The sequence below is a fragment of the Dreissena polymorpha genome, chromosome 1 (genome assembly GCF_020536995.1).
Source record: "Dreissena polymorpha isolate Duluth1 chromosome 1, UMN_Dpol_1.0, whole genome shotgun sequence".
Lineage (NCBI taxonomy): Eukaryota > Metazoa > Mollusca > Bivalvia > Myida > Dreissenidae > Dreissena > Dreissena polymorpha.
In genome coordinates, this window is record NC_068355.1 from 102,380,589 (window position 1) to 102,402,713 (window position 22,125).

At 33.1% G+C, this 22,125-nt stretch overlaps 1 long non-coding RNA gene across 1 annotated transcript; it reads right to left on the minus strand.

Annotated features, from left to right (window-relative positions):
* Window positions 1-19,040: 19,040 nt before the first annotated feature.
* LOC127865272 (uncharacterized) lies at window positions 19,041-21,925 on the minus strand. Its single transcript, XR_008042561.1, has 4 exons — window positions 21,748-21,925; window positions 21,327-21,432; window positions 19,919-20,058; window positions 19,041-19,222 (listed from the first exon to the last, which is right to left on the minus strand). It is a non-coding gene; the product is annotated as an uncharacterized LOC127865272 (long non-coding RNA).
* Between the last annotated feature and the right edge of the window lie 200 nt (window positions 21,926-22,125).

Here is a 22,125-nt window from a genome sequence, read left to right on the forward strand (position 1 = left end):
ACCTGAACAATCAGTATTCCTTATAGCAATAGCCAAAATTTCAACGCTAGATGTGGTATGATTACTTAGATTTTTGTAGATACAAAATACTCGTTTTTATTTATTTGTGGCCAGAATTAATTCCGGGTGTGTAGAAATACCGAAATCCCCGTAATTACCGAAATCCACAGAAATCCCCTGAAATCCCCGAAATCCCCAATAATATTTATTATTTATCAAAATACTGCGGATATTCAGATAGAATATTGCAAAAAACAATATATTCACTGATGAAAAATTGTTTTTATCCATGTTTGGTAGTGAAAAACTAAAATATATACATAATTATTAGGATTCCGAGTATGAATCCATAGTGCATGTTTTCACAAGCACAATCAGGTACAGAAATCCCCGCTGTAAATATTGTTGTTAAGTTCGTTTCTGTACCTCTTCTTTCTAATATTAAACATCCACCCAGATGATTTTTTGACACTTGACGAGCTTTACAGCGGGGATTTCTACTGGATTAATTACAATGTACTTCGCGTGTTGGGTGTGCCTATATTAGCAAAATTGGTGTTCAATTGATAACCTGGATTAACTGCGAGGGTTACGTATATTCACATTTGAAGAGATTTTTGTTGTAATCAGTATGTTTATATATCGGTATTAGACATGTATGAATGATGTATATATTGTGGCTTGCTTTACTTTGTATACATTGTTTTCAATACATTGTTATTAGTATCCTGACTCAATGTCTTAAAAAACACAGCAAAAGCAAAACAAATGACATTTTAAATGCATTGTGATGCACAAGATAAAGGCATCAAAGTTCATTTAATGCATATACCTTCTATTCCTTTTATTCTAGCTAGAGCGTGACATTAACACCGCAGCATATAACACAGGCATCACACTGGTCGCATACACAGATGTCAACCATATTTAATTACCCCGTATATTATACAGTCATCGCAGTTAATTTATACAAAAGCATGTGCATGTTTGTGTGGGAGTTGCCAAAGTGGAACGGTTCAATGTTTAAGAAAAAATAAAAGACTTACCTGAATTTTTTTAGAAAGGATATTTTGTTTGCAAAACCTTGACTTTATCGTTTCCTTTTTGTCATGTTGGGTGTAAATTGTATTTATATCGTTTCAGTTCATATTGCGAGTGCGCAGCAAGTCATACACATTTTCAATAATCACAATTAAGAACTTTCAAACAATTCTCTGTGCGTCGCGTGTATGACCATAAAAGCTGAAGCATAGAAAACGTTGCAAACGCTTTCTAGAAGAACATTTTATTCAAAGAAATAGAAAATTCGTTTGAAATCTATCTATTCTAAATTTTGTGTTTTATTTCATTGATTATAATGACATACTAAACAGTTTTGTTTTAGGTACATACGCTGTTAACGAGTTATGTTTAAATATTTGTAAAGTTCATCCATATTTAGCAGTATAAACTGTTACGTTTTGTGTCATAAAATTGAGTTATTTAATGTTCTATTCGTTCTAAGACCAGAGATTGAAAGTACATATATTTATTGATTTATATTTACCGGTATATAAGAATAAACCTACCGCGCTGTTTCCGGCGTTTTTCGAGTCCGATTGAGGGCTACGATTCCAAGTATCCCGAATGCCACGAATGGAGCATTTAAACACGCAAAGCCTACTTTGATCCCCATGTCGTAGTTGTCGAAGCTGCTTGACGGCATTTTAATTAATATCAACCAAGAGCTGTATTTGCTACTTGCGAGGCTATGTATTCGCTGTTCGTAAAAAGTCGTCGAGTTGAAATATATACTTCGCAGAGTGTGACAATAACATCGATAGTACGTTGCTTACTATGCTGGCAAGCCACAGTGGTTATTGTAGGTTTACATCTTATTGCAAACAAATATATAGGTGTGCCTCATGTCAGTCGAAACCGCGTTTTGCGGCATGTGAGGATTGCTCACTATAGGTCCAGAGTTCTACAGTACTATGCACATGTAAAGATGTCATGTTATACAGCATGATCATTATATTATTCCAATCCTACAAGACTTATTAATTGCACGGCTTTGTAGAAGATAATTCCAACAAGTATGTGTTTATTTAAATAATGTATTTCAATATAAAACAATAAATATGCTAATTATTCGATATAAGTAAAATGTGTTTGATTTTAATTTATTCCATAATTAATTTCCGTTCTTAATTAGTAAATAAGAAACAAAGCATTACGCCATGTATTCATGGCAACAACGAATTGACAAGCGTTTAAACAAAAACAAAGGTCCTAGAAAAGACACAACTGGTACACTTTGTTTAGAAGAAAAAACAACGACGGTCATGTTTTACATATGATTATAACTCTAGCTGTAAATGTAGGAGATCAAAAGAGTTAATAGGTTTACGAAGCATACACAATTTGATTCGTTATAATGAACGCTTAACATGTTTCGTAACCATGTTGTGTAACCGTGACAAACTGTTACGGTAACGTAAAGAAATTATTTGAATTTCCCTATATACAAATTTAAATTTCAAACATTTATATGCATATCTTTTTTTCTACATTAACAATGCATAGAACCTATCAACATTTGTCGGTGATTTGTGTAGTCCCTAAATTATTTTTTTAACTCATTCTTATTACTGTATGTTGTAAATAAGAGTTACAATAGCATTATGTGCGTTTTGAAATAAACCCACGCCAGTAGCAGTTCTGTTTCAATATGTAAGATAATGTATACTTAATGTGAACCAGTATAACAAAAATATTGGGTTATTGCTGTTCACGTTTTTTTCGGATTGTTGCACAAACTGACACCTCCAAACGCCAAAAAAAATTGAAATCTCCAAATGAGTGCACTTCTCAAACAAATCATGCAATAGTCAAATGTGGAATATATTGCAACTAAAATTTCTTTTCAATGCGTTGGAATTAAGGGTAAACGGGGCAAACTAGAAAAAAAATCATAAACATCAGCTTGTTCGGGCAACTGACTGGTACTAGAGACCGTCATCCAGTAACATGACGTTCCGTCACTCAAATTTTGTAACATTTTATTTGTTTGCAATAGCATAATTATGCCCAACTGACTAAGGAGGAAAGATTCGCACACACTTATAATTACAGTATGTATGGCTTCATTTGACCGTTCATGGTTTCTCTTAAAAAAATATTAGAATAATGAAATGTGTTCATGCATGTTGCGTAGCTTTTGGGCAACTTTGGAACAAGTCATGAAATTATAAACATAATTATGTATGTGAAAGGGACGATTATAAATAATAAATGAATACTAGTCGGATATATACGAGAAGCAAACCATTGTAATGTGTAATAAATTATGTGATATTTGTATATGACCATTATATATATTTTGTGTTGACAAAAATAAAACGAACAGAGCTATAGAGCCCACAAGATAAAATATGTTTAATTATATACACCTTTTCCGCATATTTGCTTTTTGTCTGATAGCCCCCTTTTTCCTCTGCTCGTTTTATTAATCGGCATCTTTGTTATATTTAATTATAATGCACAACTTATTCCAATAAATGTATTGGTACTTGATTTATTTCAACACATCTTTTTCCTTTTCATTGCGTCACGTGACTTGCTATTACTGTTTATGTACATATTTGTATGTTCAAATGGGCCTATGGCCTAATGATTCTGAAATAAAATCTTCTTCTTCTATGGTTCTAATTTAATAAAACTCATAAAATATAGTTCGCAACTTAAACAGTTCACATCGAACATATTGAATATTAATCTGAATACGCACACGTGTCCTACTCTGTAAAAATCTAAAACGGTGATTTGCAAGTTGTTATATTAATTTAATGAAACCAATGGACTGACGATAAAATTATAAATACCGCATTTACGACTTAATCAATATTTAGATAATTCATCGTTTGGCGTTTAAAGCTCATAGACATAAACGCATCTATATGAAGGAATACACACGCGAAATACCGTGTCAATGCTACTTGCAAATAATTGGATCATACCGTTAAATGAACGATTATTTCAATAAATATAATTAAGGAAACAAAAGTATCTGCGATGGTTAACACCTTTACCCCTCAACATGTTAACAGTACCTTTGTAAATATTGTTGAACAACGCATATTTCTGGTGTCTGTCGCCTATAGAATAACGATTACTGGGTATTTTGATATTAGTTGCCATCACAACTCTCTGTAATTATACTTTGGGTGCTTTTGTCCCTGGGAGGGTGTGCGAGTGTATTACGTTAGTTACAAATAATAAAATAGATGGTAACATATGTAAAGAACAGAACAAGTCTTTTTTATGTTTCACAGGTCACATAATACAATGAACATACATGTATCGTGACAACAGGTGAGCATACATGTATATACATTGTGTAAGTACACAGTTTCATGAAACATTGGGAAATCCGTCAGAGAAAAACTGTAAGAAATCGGTTAGTAGGAAAGGTGATCTTTGGAGTTTAATCAGCTACTCAGCTGTTATAGCGATTAATGGTTCATGTGAACTGACAATTTTCAATATCGCGTTAAACAACTTTTTTGATTTAGCATGGTACACAGTATATTTAGAATACATAAATTCAAAAACTTCAATTATATAATCCCTTGACGTTAGATTATTTTCAGGTCCATTAACGAGCTCGAGTTTGAATGTATTAATAACGGTTTCTTATTTCACGGCTGGCTTAATTGATATTTATTTTGGGACAAAGAGCAACGTGCACGGCGCGAATATTTTATCGAATTGCGTTGCATTGCCTTGTTTATGGATGAGTCAATAAAAAAGTTACACAAAAACACGCCAAGAATTATAATAGACAAGTGCTTATGCTCGCACGTCTGGTTCGCAGGTATGATAATCATTTTCTAATTTATATAAGTTTGCAGTATTGACTTCTTATTGACATTGAATATCAATAATAATTTGTTCGACACACAAAGTGGAAATAGAGAGACGTCGTAGATGTTTTGACAGCTATTTACTTCATAGCCACGGATTGTAGATTAAAATGAAAACCGTGATTTTCCTAAACGAATGTCAAAATAACTGCTACACGCGTTTAAACAGTTTGTTTTGCGATAATAAGTTCCATATTGCGTGTGATAAACGTTTTTGGTCCGGTTTATATTTTTTTAGATAAGAGAACGATATTCAGGGAAAGGAAATGTATAAAATGTACAAAAGACTAGTTTGCATAATAAAAATCATAACGTTTTATGGACAAAATTAGAAGTTTAGACATTCGTTTTATTGTTAAACGATAAATACATTGCGTGTTTATAAAAATATTAATTCACATATTTTCCGAACATTAAATGGGCATTTTGACGTTTGGGTAAATTGACAAAACTGAAAAAAAGTTGTTTCAGATTTGCAAATTTTCGTTTTAGTCATGATATTTGTGAGGAAAAAGTAATACTAAACATTTACCATGCTCTACAATAGCCAGTATATGCACTTGTTTTCCATTTAAAAACCTGAAAAAAATAAAGCGTTGCAACGCGAAACGAATTAATAATTTGGAGAGTTCTGTTGTTGTCGTTATATTTTGTTAAACTACGAGGGTTGCTTATATAAAGTATAAAATACCGCTAACAATGAATCAGGAAGGATGGCCGAGTGGTCTAAATCGTAAACCCTTTTTACTCCAGTACTCCAGGGGTCAGTGGTTCGCGTCTTGCTGAGGGTCACCTTTTCTTTTCTTTTTTAAATTTTATTCTTGATTTGTTACTTGAGCTTTTTAGATCCAATGTTTACATTTATCAATATAAAGCATTTAATGACAAACTTCAAAACATGCAAACCTCTGTGAAAAGACCCCTTTAAATATTACCCTTTTCGCACTAAGCTTAAATCAATTTTCCAAATTAGCTTGGCAATATGAAAAACAACAAAAGTGAAAAAAGCAATAAGCTGTGGCATTATGTACTTTGAATTAACCCATTTCAATCACAATATAATTTTGCGATTCATGGATAAAAAATGCCATGTTAAGTATGCAAACACTTTATCTGTCATAAAATTGTAAATCACATCTCATTATAAACACAATTTATTGTCGGTGTAAGTAACCACTCCAAATCGACAGTAAACATGTAAATATAAAAGTGAGCTCAGGTGACAAAAGGGTCGGCTAAATTAATTCTTGAGCATTTACAATAATAACAATAGCATTATAAGCAATCTTCTACAAACACATACATAATAGATCACTTCATGAATGACCAAAAACATGTCAACAATTGATTGAAATTAGAATCTATCTAACACTTTAGATTTGCCTCAATGCTATTGCTTTTCATATTTAACTTAGTAATTGTGTAAATAACTAAACAATTTTTTTATCAATGTGTATAATCAAGATGAAAATATCGCCATATTGGTGCAAAAAAGCACCATGTGCCTTCTAGTTTCAAAGTCACGTGGTAACTTTTTGCACCAAAGGGGGGATATATCCTAATGATTTTTAAGTATATATTAATTAACGCATTTTAAATGGTATCTTCCCGAATGTAACGACCAATAAGGATTTCTAAAATAGAAATATATGTCAACACGTGAATTAATAAATTGTACATTAAAGATTCCAATAGTATTACGTTCGTAGCATTTTTCTTTCGCACATACGTTGGGTTCCTTAACCCATTTATGCCTAGTGGACTCTCCCATCCTGCAAAATTGGATCAATTTATTTCCAAAATTAGGGATGTCTAGTACATTTATTTCTATATTCAGAATATTTCTTACAGAAATTCCTTTAAGCAAACAGCGCAAACCCAAATAAGACGCCGCATCATGGTGCGTCTCATCTGGGTCTACGCTGTTTGCCAATGCTTTTTTTCTAGACGCTCTATGCATAAATGGGTTAATGAACGAAGTAGGCACAGTAGGCACAGTATTTTATAAAGACGAAATTTGTTTTCTATCGCAATACTTGTACTTCATGTAGACATCATTTTGTAATTCGTCACTAACATTTGTCTTTCTGAATAAATATTCAATTTTTCTTGCGTGTCGCACTCATAACAGTTTTTTTCAAGTCGTATCGTACAGAATATTTTATATATGTTTAGGTTCCTCTCAGAAATTATATAATATATATATATATAATTTAATTTATAATTCGATCTATGACATAATGCATGTATATGAACATGAACAAAATATACATAATGCTAAATTGCCTTGCTTATTACGGGTTTTCATCAATCATTAAACTATGAATTTAAATATAAACTGTATAAGAACAAAACATTATATCGTGTGTAACATATTAGATTTTTTCTTTTCTAAATATTGCAAATCATGTGTTGAAGTCAAAGTTAACAAGGGCTGTTTGTTAAACATGCATGCCCCCCATATGGGCTGTCAGTTGTAGTGGCAGCCATTGTGTCAATACGCTTTTGTCACTGTGACCTTGACCTTTGACATAGTGACCTGAAAATCAATAGGGGTCATCTGCCAGTCATGATCAATGTACCTATGAAGTTTCATGATCATAGGCTTAAGCATTCTTGAGTTATCATCCGGAAATCATTTTACTATTTCGAGTCACTGTGACCTAGACCTTTGACCTAGTGACCTAAAAATCAATAGGGGTCATCTGCCAGTCATGATCATTGTACCTATGAAGTTTCATGATCCTAGGCGTAAGTATTGTTGAGTTATCCTCCGGTAACCATTTTACTATTTCGAGTAACTGTGACCTTTACATTTGACCTAGTGACCTGAAAATCAATAGGGGTCATCTACCAGTCATGATCAATGTACCTATGAAGTTGCATGACCCTAGGCCTAAGCATTCTTGAGTTATCATCCGGAAACCATTTTACTATTTCGAGTCACTGTGACCATGACCTTTGACCTACTGATCTGAAAATCAATAGGAGTCATCTGCCAGTCATGATCAATGTACCTATGAAGTTTCATGATCATAGGCCTAAGCGTTCTCGAGTTATCATCCGGAAACCATCTGGTTGTCGGACGGACCGACCAACCGACGGACCGACATGTGCAAAACAATATATCCCCTCTTCGATGGGGGGCATAACAAAGTTAAGATTTTTATTCTCTGAAACCGCATGTGTCAAGGTTGAAATCTTAATTAAGTGTGCGACATACTGCGGTGGTCCTCTGATATTTTTACTTGTCATGCCTCTATGCTAACATTATCTTAAACGATGTGTATGGTAAATATACTAGTATATTAATTTCAAAATCAAAACGTGATAATGGTGTCTAGAACAAGTCACTTTCTTTATTGAATGTTGTATTATAACTGCCATTTAAGTTCATTAGATTACAATTTTAGGCATTCACGGAATAGAGGAGCTGATTGTTGATATTTACATTGGTGTGGTCCTGTAACATGAATATTCAATGTCAATCTGCTCAAATTAATCATTTAAATTTAAGATTAGCAAATCATGGTGTAAAATGTCAACAAATTAGGCCATATTAAACCAAATTTGATTAGTTTATAACCCGATTAATACTAAACAAAATGTTTGTTATAATTTTGCTTGCCATGTACATGGTGTACTACTCCTACAAATACGATATTTATGTACATCCTCAGGCAGCAGTATCATAAATGTGCCCCCCCCCCCCGAGCTTACCCCAGGGGTTCCAGATTGTTAAATGTACACAGTAACACCTTTTGTGTATGGTTTGACTTTTCAACAACGAATATTGCCATAAATACTCGGTTTGAAAAAATAACCCTCGCATAAGTATTATATATACACAAATACCTATGCGGGGGGAAATTTTCAAACTGTGTATTTTTGTCAATATTCGCTGTTGAAAAGTCAAACCATAAGCTCACTTAAGCGTCACATGGGTTAACAAATATGTAAATTAGTTTAGGTTTTCGTTGGAAAAGTATGACATTTTATACATATATGGAACCGGAAAAGAACGTAGATACCGAAAATGAAAAAAAAGTAAAAATCGAGAAGGTTGTCATTTGTGCTGGTTTTCTCATGGCGCGATATATATATGGCAAATGAAAACTATATATTTGATAGTGATTTTTTAGAGAGTTGTTTTTTAGTTATAATTTTATTATTTTTCACAAATAATTATGTTTTACAATTTATTATCATAGCCACGCGCCAACCACCTGTGCTTCTGATTAAATCTTTTTATTCCAACTGTAAATTTCTTGGAAAGGTTCAGTTTTTATAACATATTGGACAACTCAATTGCATGTATATGTAGTTTGAGACAAACCCACATTCCTGAATATGGGTCACCGCATGTCCGCTATTCATCAAATCACGTGGTGCAGCCCTCACGTTTATTTTATATGGTGCAAACCGATATGGTTTTGAGCATTCTTTATTTTTGAAGAGGGCATATTTACTACACTATTACAGAACAGAACAGAAAGATTATTCATATAACTTGAACATTTCCAGTTCATCGTTACATGCACATAACTGACAAAATATAAGCAATAAGCTCATGCACAGTAATGCGAAAGTTACCAAAATAGTACATAAAAAGGTGTCAAAAATGCACTTAGGCCATCATATCACTCAACGTTTGCATTCAATTTATCAGTTCTCATTTTAAAAGCATTTTTACAATATATTTCGAGTTTATTTAGGACTTTGGTTTAAGTGTTTGTTAACAAAAGAATAAATTTATGCATACCAGGTCGGTTATAACAGAATTTGCCAATATACATTTTTCTTATATCGGTATAAAGAGGACATACAATTACAAAATGGTATTCGTCGTATATCACCCGAGTTACATATAATACATTTGCGTTCGTTTTTAATTCAATTTTTAATATGTGGGACGAAAGTCTTAATTTTGAAATGTATTTGCTTAAATTAAAGTGTTGGATTATGTTAAGGTAATCAGATAGTTCAAATCGACGTTTCAATTCTTTGCATAGAGTCAATGAACTTTTAACATTTAAATCATTTAGCCACAAACCTATGTAAATATCAATAAGTCTATTTTTAAATATCGGAATAAATACACTTGCAGTTACTGATTCTGGATACATCCAAACATCTACAAAACCAGCTTTTGTAGCAAGTCCCGTACTTTGGTAAGCCAATTATTACATCGTATTATATTTTCAGCACCATTTCTCATATAACATAGTGTACAATATAATATACAATTAGTTTGTTTAACAGTATACAATTTTATAAAATATTTTATAATTCGTACATAGTGATTTATATATAATGGGTATCGCCCTAGTTCCCCGTACACAGCTGAATTGGGGTTACTCATTTTGACACCAAGTATTCGTTTCAAAAATCTTCTATGAACTCTTTCAATATCATTAGCATTTACAAACCCCCAAACCTGACACGCATAACACAGTATTGAAGTAACATAAGAATCGAACAAATTTAACATTATTTTAACAGGAACATGCATGTCTTTGGTGATTGCAAAAAGCGACCCCATAGCCTTTAAGCTTTTATCGGATAAAGTTTGAGTAGTTTGTATAAATGACCCTCCACTTGATAGTACAATGCCAAGATAGTAAAATGATTGAACCATTTCTATTTGCTCATTGTTATAAACAATTGGCTCATTCATTGAATTATTTCCTCCCTTTTTATATATGACTACTTTTGTTTTTTCTACATTGACTTTCAACAATATTACAGCAATGAACATGCAAACATCTGCAAAATTTACGAAACCATTCGTCTGCACTTAAAGGGATCTTTTCACGCTTTGGTAAATTGACAAAATTGAAAAAAGTTGTTTCAGATTCGCAAATTTTCGTTTTAGTTATGATATTTGTGAGGAAACAGTAATAATGAACATTTACCATGGTCTAATATAGCCATTATATGCATCTTTTGACGATTTTAAAACCTAAAAATTATAAAGCGTTGCAACGCGAAACGATTGAATAATTTGGAGAGTTCTGTTTTTGTCGTTAAATTTTGTGAAACTACGAAGATTGCTTATATAAGGTATAAAATACTTCACATGTATGTACTCGGCGGAATAGCTCAGTAGGCTAGAGCGTTTTTACTTCAGTACTCTGGCAGGACTCCAGGGGTCACTGGTTCGAAACCTGGTCCGGGCAATGTTCTTTTCCTTTTTTTAATTTTATTCTTGATTTTTTACTGGAGCTTTTACGATCCAATGTTTACATTTATCGATATAAAGCATTTAATGAATAAGTTAAAAAATGCCAAAATCTGTGAAAAGGCCCCTTTAACGCCTCGTCACACAAACGATGCGTAAATAACGTTACTTGTTTTGCTTTCAAAAAAAGAAAAAGTTGAACCAATTAACACACGTCAACAAAAACATAAATAGACTGAAAATGAAAGAATCAATTCGAAGAAAACTTATCAAAATTATAACATAAATAAATGTGCTCTGCGAAAATCCTTTAACCTATCCGTTACTCCTTACTAAAATCCGTTATACCCCAATGGACTTTTGCTGTTTATTTTTGAAACACCGCTGAAATGGTCATATACAATTACACTTAAACTAACAAACAAATAGAGCGTAACTTTAAATGCTCTTACGTCACGTGTACCGGTTATAAACGATAATTATCAACCATTAAATTAGGGACAAACACCATTATGACCCCGAATTAACGACCCGTAAATCGTTCAAACGTCTTATCTAAGTCCCTTATGGTAACATTATTCGAACGATTGAAAAGTAGGAAACAATAGGAGGTTTACTGAAGAAAAGTAGGAAAAGTAGGAAGATTATCAAGAAAAAAAGTAGTATTAATAGGAAGGATAACCACATGTTATGTATCTGTGTAAACCAACTCTTACCTTGATGATTATTCTCACCATTCAGAAAACTAATGTGTTGTAGGTATGTAAGTTGGTGTTGCATGCCAAGCTTCTGTAGTTGAAAGGTGATGCAATCTGTTGCTCACAGCCTAAAATGTGTTTTTATTTTAATTTTATTCGAAACATAATAACAGAAACATGTAATTCATAATGTTGTAAGCATTATTGAGATCATCTCATAGCACACAGCTAACACACTATTCTAACACGGCACGCGACTTGTTTTCTATAGAAAAAAAGAAGGAAATCAAGTGTGAGTTATTCTGCAATAACTTATGGGCGGAGCCTAATGTTTAGAAAATAGTTCCGAATAAATAAAGAAAATATTGCAGTAAAATTCACGTGCTAAAACCCGCTCTAAAAATGTAATAAATGTAGCATGTATATAAATGTTATGAAACAACAAATTGTATATTTGGTGATAAAGTGGCATAATAACTCCTACAAAGAATGTTATTTGTTAGGACACGTAATTCAGAAAACATTTATACACCCTTTCAGTTATTCGCTGATTATAATTACCTCCCCTGAATGACGTCATCCGGGGATACCCGATTATCGACTGTAAGCAAAGAGATGTCTGTTGGACAATGTGTGTTTTCAACGGTGTAAATGGACTCAAAATATGAACGAAAAGGTTTGTACTGACCTTGTAATGACCTTATAATTAATAATTTAATATGATTGTAGGTGCTACCTAATTTACGGGCAAAAGCTTTTTAAGTTTTTTTGATAACTATGTATTTTTAATAAATATATTGACATGATTGTGTTCAAAATATTATAATTGTTGCAATAATTAAGTAATGCATAAAAAAAATCAATCTTAAAACATGTAACATGTTCCAAGCTTAAATATCTAGCATCTTATATATTTATTTTTTTCTAGCCACAGGAATTTATAGCTGGTTCGGTGTCTGTGGTATAGTGGATGGGGTGTCTGCTAACTGGCTTAGTCACTGGGAGGTCTCTGTATTGATCTCTTAAGTGGGAGCATTCTTTAGATAACCCTAAAGACATACTATGGCGTACCATTTGGGTTGAAAGTCAAGAAGACCTACAAGTTAAAAAGAGAAATGTACGTCAAAGTACAATAATTGTACGTCGACATAAATATAAAATACACTTCGAAGTATATATTTGTACGTCAAAGTACAATTTGTACTTCGACATACATGTTTGTACTTCGACGTACACATATTTTTTTAACAGCCAATCAAAACACTAGTCTCTTGAGCCGCTTTTCCTTCAGATTTATTCATAATAAATGTATAAAATCTTTTTTTTTAATTGAGGACAAAATGAATAAAAATATCAGAATGGCAAAAATACAACACATAGAAGTTTCAAGTATTTAATGCATTGAAATAGATTATATACAAATTTGAAGAAGATTCAATTGTTACCTTTTTAAAATTAAAATTATTCAGCATATTGTGAGTATTTATTGATCATGCGGGGCGGAGTATCACGACCGTCCAGTGCATTACTGTGTAGGAAATTCCCAACGGTAACCAAACAGTTACCAAGCATTAACGGGATACATAATGTATTATAACCTCTCCGTTGGTCGTATTTTGTGATAACCATAACTTGCATTAGTCAGAGGTTAATTCCGCCATGCCAGGTCAATAAATACGCACAATATCTATGAGTTAGCGGTCGATAGTCGCATAATTTGGTATAAATTATAATAATAATAATGTTAAATAAATACGCACAATATCTATGAGTAAGCGGTCGATAGTCGCATAATTTGGTATAAATAATAATAATACTTATGTTCAATGTCAAATATCTGTAAAAGCAACAGATGTAAGGTGTCTTCTGATTGGCTAACACTCAAGGGTCGGTGAAAACTGTACGTCGAAGTACATTTCTCGTTTTACCTAGTAGGTCTTGTAGACTTTCGACGTCATGGTACGTCATATAGACACTAAGTACTGGTCCTACCCAGGAACCAGTTTGTTTCATCAAATGTCTCAATTCAACTTGACAGCTTGCTAAAGCAGTTGCATTTAGCATACAGTACATGTGATGTGTCAAATCAATTTTGATTGACAAATTTGACAGGATTTTTTTTAAATCCAATAAGTTTTAGACTGCCAAATAACACACACTACGTATTGAAAGCCATACCTGGAGCTTTCGTCTGTATACCACTGACTTCATCAGAAGAATGATTTCTACTGTTGGGAAACGTTAACACCACTAATTGTCTTCTTATTTATTATCAATGTATAATTATGTGTATACACAGCATATCAACATACTTGTTTCGCAATTAAAATATTTAATAAATACAGGTATCTTGCAGGTTTCTAATTTTCTTTCGCAAACTATTGTTGAATAGTTTAAATTGTGTCGCCACTAAAAAACTAGCCATTTTGTAGAAATTATAAAATCACAGTCTAAACTGCATACACTTAGCTCTACAGTTACAATTTGAATGCAAATATTAGAATGCATCATGTTATATCATCCATATTTTTTTATTTAAACATTCAAATAACACATAATACAGTACATATATAAAAAGATATGTGGTATTGTGTGGATATACAAAACACTTCACATCATTTATTTGCACATAAAATAATAGTTACAAAATAAGTAAAACTCATCAACCTACATTTCAAGAATATTTACGTATATGAAATTACAAAGTGGTGTTATTGTGTTACCTTTTACAAAATTAGCATTGCTGGTTTTGCACTAGCCATAAAACATTTATCATGGATTAGCAAGTAACAACCAATTTATTAATTACACAATAGAACGGAAATCATATTAATTGCATTATGCATTTACTAAACAAGCTATTTGCTACTGTTTAGAATTACACTATCTTACTAAAAATGATCACTGGTACTTAGTGCTTTTACATACTTGTGGTAAGTTTTGTATTACTAGTTTGACAATAATCAGCAGACACTTGTCGATATACAGACAAAATTTGCATGGAAACTTTTCATATTTTTTCAGCATAATTGCCTTCAAATTGTTAATTTAACAACCCTTTGACATTGTTTGCGCATCTGATCTTATTATACCATAGCTGATTTTTGTTTATAGATAGACATATATAGACTTTTCAAAGTTCTATAAAAGTTCACACATGTTCCATCCAAGTAAACAAACAGAACCAAAAAAGATCACCACAGATAATAACTGTGTGTATAGCTTGGAAATTTTGATAGTTCGGAAATCGCTCCTTTGTTGATTTCTGTAAACCAAAACTGTCAGTTTTGCTGGATATAATGGCTTGTATAATGCCCAGCTCTTGCCTTGGCAGAACAGCTTCCAAAAACGGAAAACCAACAAATAACTTAAAATTTGATCAATAATGCAGACAATTTATAAATGTCTTGTTTTTTGTTGATTTCGAATCTGGAAGATTTTTTACGTAAGATTGTGGTACGAAAATTCCAACGGTATCGGATTTTGTGGTTTTAGGCCTAAACTATTTATAGTGATATGTAACCTTTTGGGATATCGGTAAAGTGCGAGCAGACGAGGTGAAAATACTTTAAAAATTAAAGCTAAAAGACTAAAAAGTTAGATCTGAATATCTTAAAAATTTGTGAATAAATGTGTTTCTGGTGGGTAACAACGACAACTTACCAGAATATTGCTCATGATCAAACGTAAAACTTCTTTCTGAGAGCGAATGGAAAATGCGTCACAAATTCTGATACATAAACAGTAGGGTGTCGTTATTGAAATACCGCGAGAATACTTGAAGAATAGAGATGCCAACTTTAGTGTTTAAAACAAATAATTTTTTAACAAGCGTTTGTGATTTGTTAGGATAATAATAACAATTAGATATCGAAAAGATCAAAGCAAATAAATTCGACAGAAATCGGAGATTCGGCAATATATTAAAGACGGGTTATGTTCCCCTAAATTGTGTTCGGTGAAGACTGTTACTATATGTAGTGAACCAGTCTTCGGCTTATACCCACTGAAGAAGAGCATTCAGGGGAGATAATTGAGTAATGACCTAATTCTGGAACGGTTGCGAAGAAAAACAAATAATGCTAGAATATTTAGTGCGATTCGCTACACAATTATGATGTCATTGATATAACTTTTTCTGAGGTATGTATTTACATGTGATTTAGCATATGTCAAAGTGTTTTTGATTTGTTCAAGTTCATAAATAGCATCGCGAAAATATATGTCGCGTGGCAATTTTTTTTGAGACGTATCCATATGTGGTATTCTTATGTAATTTTATGTCTAAATTCCCATATGTATGTATTCTAAAATTAGCATTTTCTTTGAATTTTTTCAAAGAATATTATCAGAATAGAAAACAGTTTGGATCCTGATGAGACACCACGTTCTGTGGCGTCTCATCTGGATCCAAACTGTTTGCAAAGGCCTTCAAAATTCGGTTCCCGTACTGAAAGGGTTAAATTTACTATGCCAAATAAGGTGTGTGACTTTTACATAAAAATTGTATATAAATCTTTTTAATCATGTTTGTTAATTTGTTTTGATTGTATGACTACTGAATAAATAATTTTGTTAATAGAAATTTTAGTTTTTATTTGGAAATACTAGGTAGAACTAAGAAAGTCCAATGCATAATGAGACAAATTAATACTTAAGTTCGTTTCCTGGGAAGAACCAATACTGATTCTTGATGGGGATCGAAACTGGTTGCTCCAGATTGCTTAGCAGACACCAAAGCCACTATTTCACTAAGACTCTGCTACAGATTTGCATAATCCTTTTAGTAAAAACACTTTGTAAACAATGATATAAGCTTTATTACAACAGATATAATGCAAGATAAGCACATTTGAGTAGCATAGTTCATCACAAAACAGAATGCAGTATCTTAAAATGAGAGATTAATGATGAAAGACAACATGTGATAGCTAGAAATCATAAACTTATTTAAGGAAACAAAATCTGAAAATAACAAACATTCAGATACAGGTTTTGCACCAAAATGAGCAGAGATCCTATGATTATATTGAATGAATAAATGTGAATTGAGGTGAATCTCACAAATACTGACACCAAAACACTAAAATAACACAAAATTGAATACTTTCAAATCTAATTTAGATTATTTCAATACTCTTTATTCCTGATTACCGGTTACATGTATCACTTTAATGACTAGTTAAAAAATTAATAAATATGATAAATAAGCATATTTGAGTAGCAGAGATCATAAAATAGTATGCAGTATCACAGTATCATAAAATGAGAAATAAATGATGAAAGACAACATGTGATAGCTAGAAATCAGAAATTAACATCAATTAATTTCAGAAAACAAAATATGAAAATAACAAATAAACATTCAGATACAGGTATTGCACCAAAATGAACAGAGATCATATGATAAGATTGAATAAATAAATGTGATTTGAGGTGAATCTCACAAATACTGACAATAAAATAATACAAAACTTAATAAAAATTGAATACTTTAATATTTAATTTAGATCATTTCAATACTCTATTCCTGATAACCGGTTACATGTATCACTTTGCTGACTAATTATACAATTAATAAATATTACAAATAAGTAAAATGTAACTGAACTGCAGAAAATAACCAACAAGCAAATGCGGTGACTCACAGTCACAATGCAAGAAGTAAAGTCTAAAGATCTTATTTTAAGACAATGTATTTTTTCTGGACAAAAACAACAGCACTAAACAAACACAAACATCATTTCTTTGATAAATACAGCTAAACAATACCAGCTTAAGACATTTACAAAACAGGTAACTATTCAGACTATGACTTATTTGGAGACAAGAGCTCTTTCACTACATGTGTCTTACAACAGGTAAAAACTCAGTCACATAAAACTCTCTCAACTTGTTTGTCATGCAATTCCAAAATGCATTATCAAATAAAATCCTCTCAATTCCAAGTCCTTTATTTGTGTAGACCACAAAATCACAAAAGATTTTGCTATTTTCCAACTGGCAGAAAAAGCCAGGATCCAAAAAGGCATCTAATGGTGTCAAATTCCTTTTTGAGTAGCTACACTTTACTTCTAACAGTCCATAGCCATTTTCATTGTGAACTACTCCATCTGGTGATGCAGCCAACCATGGAAATGATGGGTTCACGACACAACCTGCTGCAAAGAACTCAGTCTTTTAACCCGTATTATTCATGTATTCCAGGTACTTTTTCACTGCCACATTTTCGTTTTTCTTTCCGTACACCACAGCCGGCACATTGGAAAGGTCCATTGAGTTACACAAGTAGTTTTTAACAAAATTTTCCTTATCTTTTTTCGTTTCATTACAGCCCCAAACTTACTGGCAGTTAAACGTTTTTTTCTCACCTCAAACCAAAGGTCACAACCAGCTTGATCCTTTGTACTTGTGAACAGGTCACAAGCTTCAGCATGTGTGAGCACAAGGCCAATGTCCTGGATTCCATCTGGATTGTCTTCCTCCAAGAGCCTATCATTCCATGGAAAGTCCGGTGGTGAGCCTAAACCTTGTCCAATTTTTACATCGACTGAAGGCAAATTTTCCGTAACCGAGAAGTCTCCTTCAGACACAGCAAGCTGGTAGGACAATGGAGATCCCATTGGTACTATGAAGCCCATTTTAGTGTGTGTTGGACCAGCTGTACCGCCTGTTGTCAGACAAAATCCGAACAGCGGATTGATTCTCTTCAATACTTCATTAGCTTCCTCTGTTGATACGGCTTTCTTCGCATCGTTGGCCCTTGCTTCATAAAGGGAAGGCTTAATTCCAGAGCTGCTTATGCCAAACTTTGGTTTTACAACCCTGTTGGACATCACAGCCTCTGAGCGGATGCCTTCGGTGCGAGGTTTTGTCCACTTCGATGGCATTTCTGTGCAGGTTTTCTCTCTAGGAAATTCTGTGAGCTTCAGTTTCATGTGATGGTCAATAGTGTAAAGGAGCGCATACACATGGTTACACTGACACCTGCAACACAACTACATTTTCCAGATGTGACAGCCCCTTTCTTGTCAAGGCAGACATGTACGTTGTGGGGAAGTTCATTTTTTTCATGGAGCGAAAACACTTACATCTAACAATTGTTGAACTGTTACGTTCAGATGTCCATGTGTCGAATACATACCCGTCATGAAAAAACACATAGCCTCGTTGAATTGGCTTTTCAACACCCAGTTTTGAATCTTTACCAGAACTTTTGGTCCATTCCAGAATGTTCATGTACGAAAAGTCTTTGAAGATTGGTCTGGTGCTTTGGGTCCATGTGCATTCTTCCAAATTAAAATGTTCTTCTGCTGTACGACACTGTCGATTGTCCTTTACAGTTCATACAGGACGACTTCTTCTTAGCTGCGAATGGCTGGTCTGGATAAGGATCCACAATTAGAATGTTATCCTGGTTGTCACTGAATTTCTTTACCCTGGAAAAAATATAAAAGTAAAGATTTAAGCTTTGTAACAGAATTAAGGTGTTACAAAAAAAAACTACTACAGAGTCTTTTTCAGATACTTGTTTTCCACCCAATAAACGCCACCCCTACCTTCTTTGTGACAAAAAAATGTAAAAAGACAATTTAACTATAGTGGCAACCAATTTCTAATGCAGGGATTTAAATTGAAGCAGAAAGCTGTGTGCTACTATGCATGTTATATAAAGTACTATATGCTGTGTGGTCGAGTCAGGCCGACTAAACAGATAAAACTTATTTTTAACAGACTGGTTGACAGAAACATAGAAAAAAAATCACATCATGAATGTGCGTTTTTAATATAAAAAAGCAGGCTTTTTCCTGGCCATTTTGGGGAAAAAGCAATTGCAGGATTGTGAATTTTTCGCGCCAAAAATCAACTCATTGGGGAAATACTAATTTAAAATAGCGCTTCACAATCATTCAAATTAGATGAAAAATCATATTAATCATGGTAATGTACCTTGTTAGATTTCATTTACATATAATTGAGTTATAATAATCATAAACGCTTCTTTCTGTTTTTATTGGGAATGATTTTTTTCAAATTGGGAATTTCTATTACAATTTAGGTTAGCAAATGGGTCCGTTTAACTGACCCGTAGATACATCAGGAAAAGGCCTGAAAAGGCGATATAAAATAAGTACCTCAAGCAAAGTTCGGCTTTTGTCTCCTTCAATTTCACAGCTTGTCCCCGGCATTTCAACCATATTCACAACTCTGCAACTTTGCATCTTTCTGGTTGAGGTTGCGGTAAAACAGCCCCAGGGACATCCGTGGCATACAGCTACAAAAAATAAAAAAGGCAGGTTTTAAGCATTATTGCTTCTTTAAAGAAAAATCATGTAACTTATACAACATACAAAATTGATCATATTTATTTTTTTAGAAAATGGTTTGAAATAAATATGATCGATATTGAATGTAGTATATGTTACATGATTTTTTTTTAATGGCAATAATGCTTAAAACCCATACATGCCAGAAATGTTCGGGTCCAAATTGGGACAGTCCATTAAAAATGTCGGGACATTTGACCAAAAAGCAGGACACCTAAAACGATCAATCATGCCATCTTTACTGAAGTCGGTTATCATCTAATTACTTACAAAACCTCATAATTTCTGGCAAATATTGGCGATAAATGTGTTTAGAATTGCATGAACACAGTCGTTCTCCATTTTCGGGAAGTAAACAAACATGTGCACTATGCGGATGAATCCATTTTGGATTAAGGCAACGTTCAACAGGATGTTGTTTTTAGCACTGTTTTTATTCAACCAATCATACATTAACTCTAAATTTAGATTGATGCAATATGTACACATTATTGTCAGAAAATCAGTCAAAAACGAAAGTAAATTTATGTCTCTGGTATCGGTCAGCGCTCGATTTGTTTTACATATAATACACTGAATACCGCGTAATAATAGTATCTTTGGACTTGATTTGGGCTTTGATGCATCTATCACTAGCAATTAACGACCCTTATCATAAAAATACCTAGTCCAAATAATTTGACGTAATCAACCGATTACGATGTAAATCGACCTCATATTTATTGGGGTAAAAAATACCCTGGGGTGAATGCCCGATAAAATCAATAATTTGCTGATATATCGCTGATAAGGTGTCAAAAACAACACTGGATCACTCGAATAGTAGATATGGTTTGTTAATAGGGGCCAATAAAGGGATGGTAATTAAAGCCAGACGGAGCTTGAATAGGGAATTTTATTGTGAACTTAAAGAGCGTATATCGTTTTGAACGAATGTCGGGACAAATAGTGTCACATCGGGACACCGGGACAACACCCCAAAAGCAGGACTGTCCCGCCAAGATCGGGACGTCTGGCATGTATGTTAAAACCTGACAACTGAACTTGTATGTATTCATGTTGGGTTTCTGTACCGAGTCAATATTTATTAGATTGTAGTTATGGTACATGACTATGTCCGGATATATTCTTGCCACCAATGTTTATGTATTTGCACATATTAATAATAAAATTAGGAGTATTTATAGTGAATTCACATTTTAAACAAAAAACAAACCTTATGACAATCACAGTCGTGTACTGTTGTACTTTCTTTCTCTGTTACCGGATCTGGTTCAGCCATGGTACTTCAGTGTTTCTGAACATAGCATTTGGGATGATTCCTGAAAAGATACCACATATAATCCAGGGCTTTTTTGCAGCTGATTTTTAAGCAAAACATATATTTTTTCACCACTTCAGTCAAAGAATCCCCAATGGATAGTTTCGGTTTTGAAATTTTATAAATATAGAGATTTTGGTGTAAAAAACATGTTAGTTAAATGACCATTTCTCCTGATTGGTTTTCATTCACATTCTTCTAGTTTCTAGTTCTACAATTTACGAATAAAAAAGCCCCGAAATCATATATAAACTTTCTGAAAATAACTCGTAATACGCTTTGTTTTCAATATTTGACATTTTTATAAAATATTTACATTTAAGTTCCAATCCTGGTGTAGTGGTAAATGTACGAAGTAACGAACATGAAATGTGTCTTGACAAAACGGAATGTTTAATGCATTTTTTCTCACGTCATCGTACTTAAAAGTAAATATACAACAAGCGATAGCTTTAATATGCGTCAATATAATAATAAAACTGAAACATGTGTGCAACTTACGCATATATTGTGCTAAAAACGTTGATTTCTTCAGCGACACAGTAAAATTTTATTTTCTCTGGCGAATTTCTATCCCCCGTTGACGTCACATCCGGCTAAGGGACACAACTCTAACACTGGTAAAAGCGAATAACTGAAAGGGTGTATAGCATGTCAGCTTTTCAGAAGCATCAATAAAAGTGACGTCATTGAG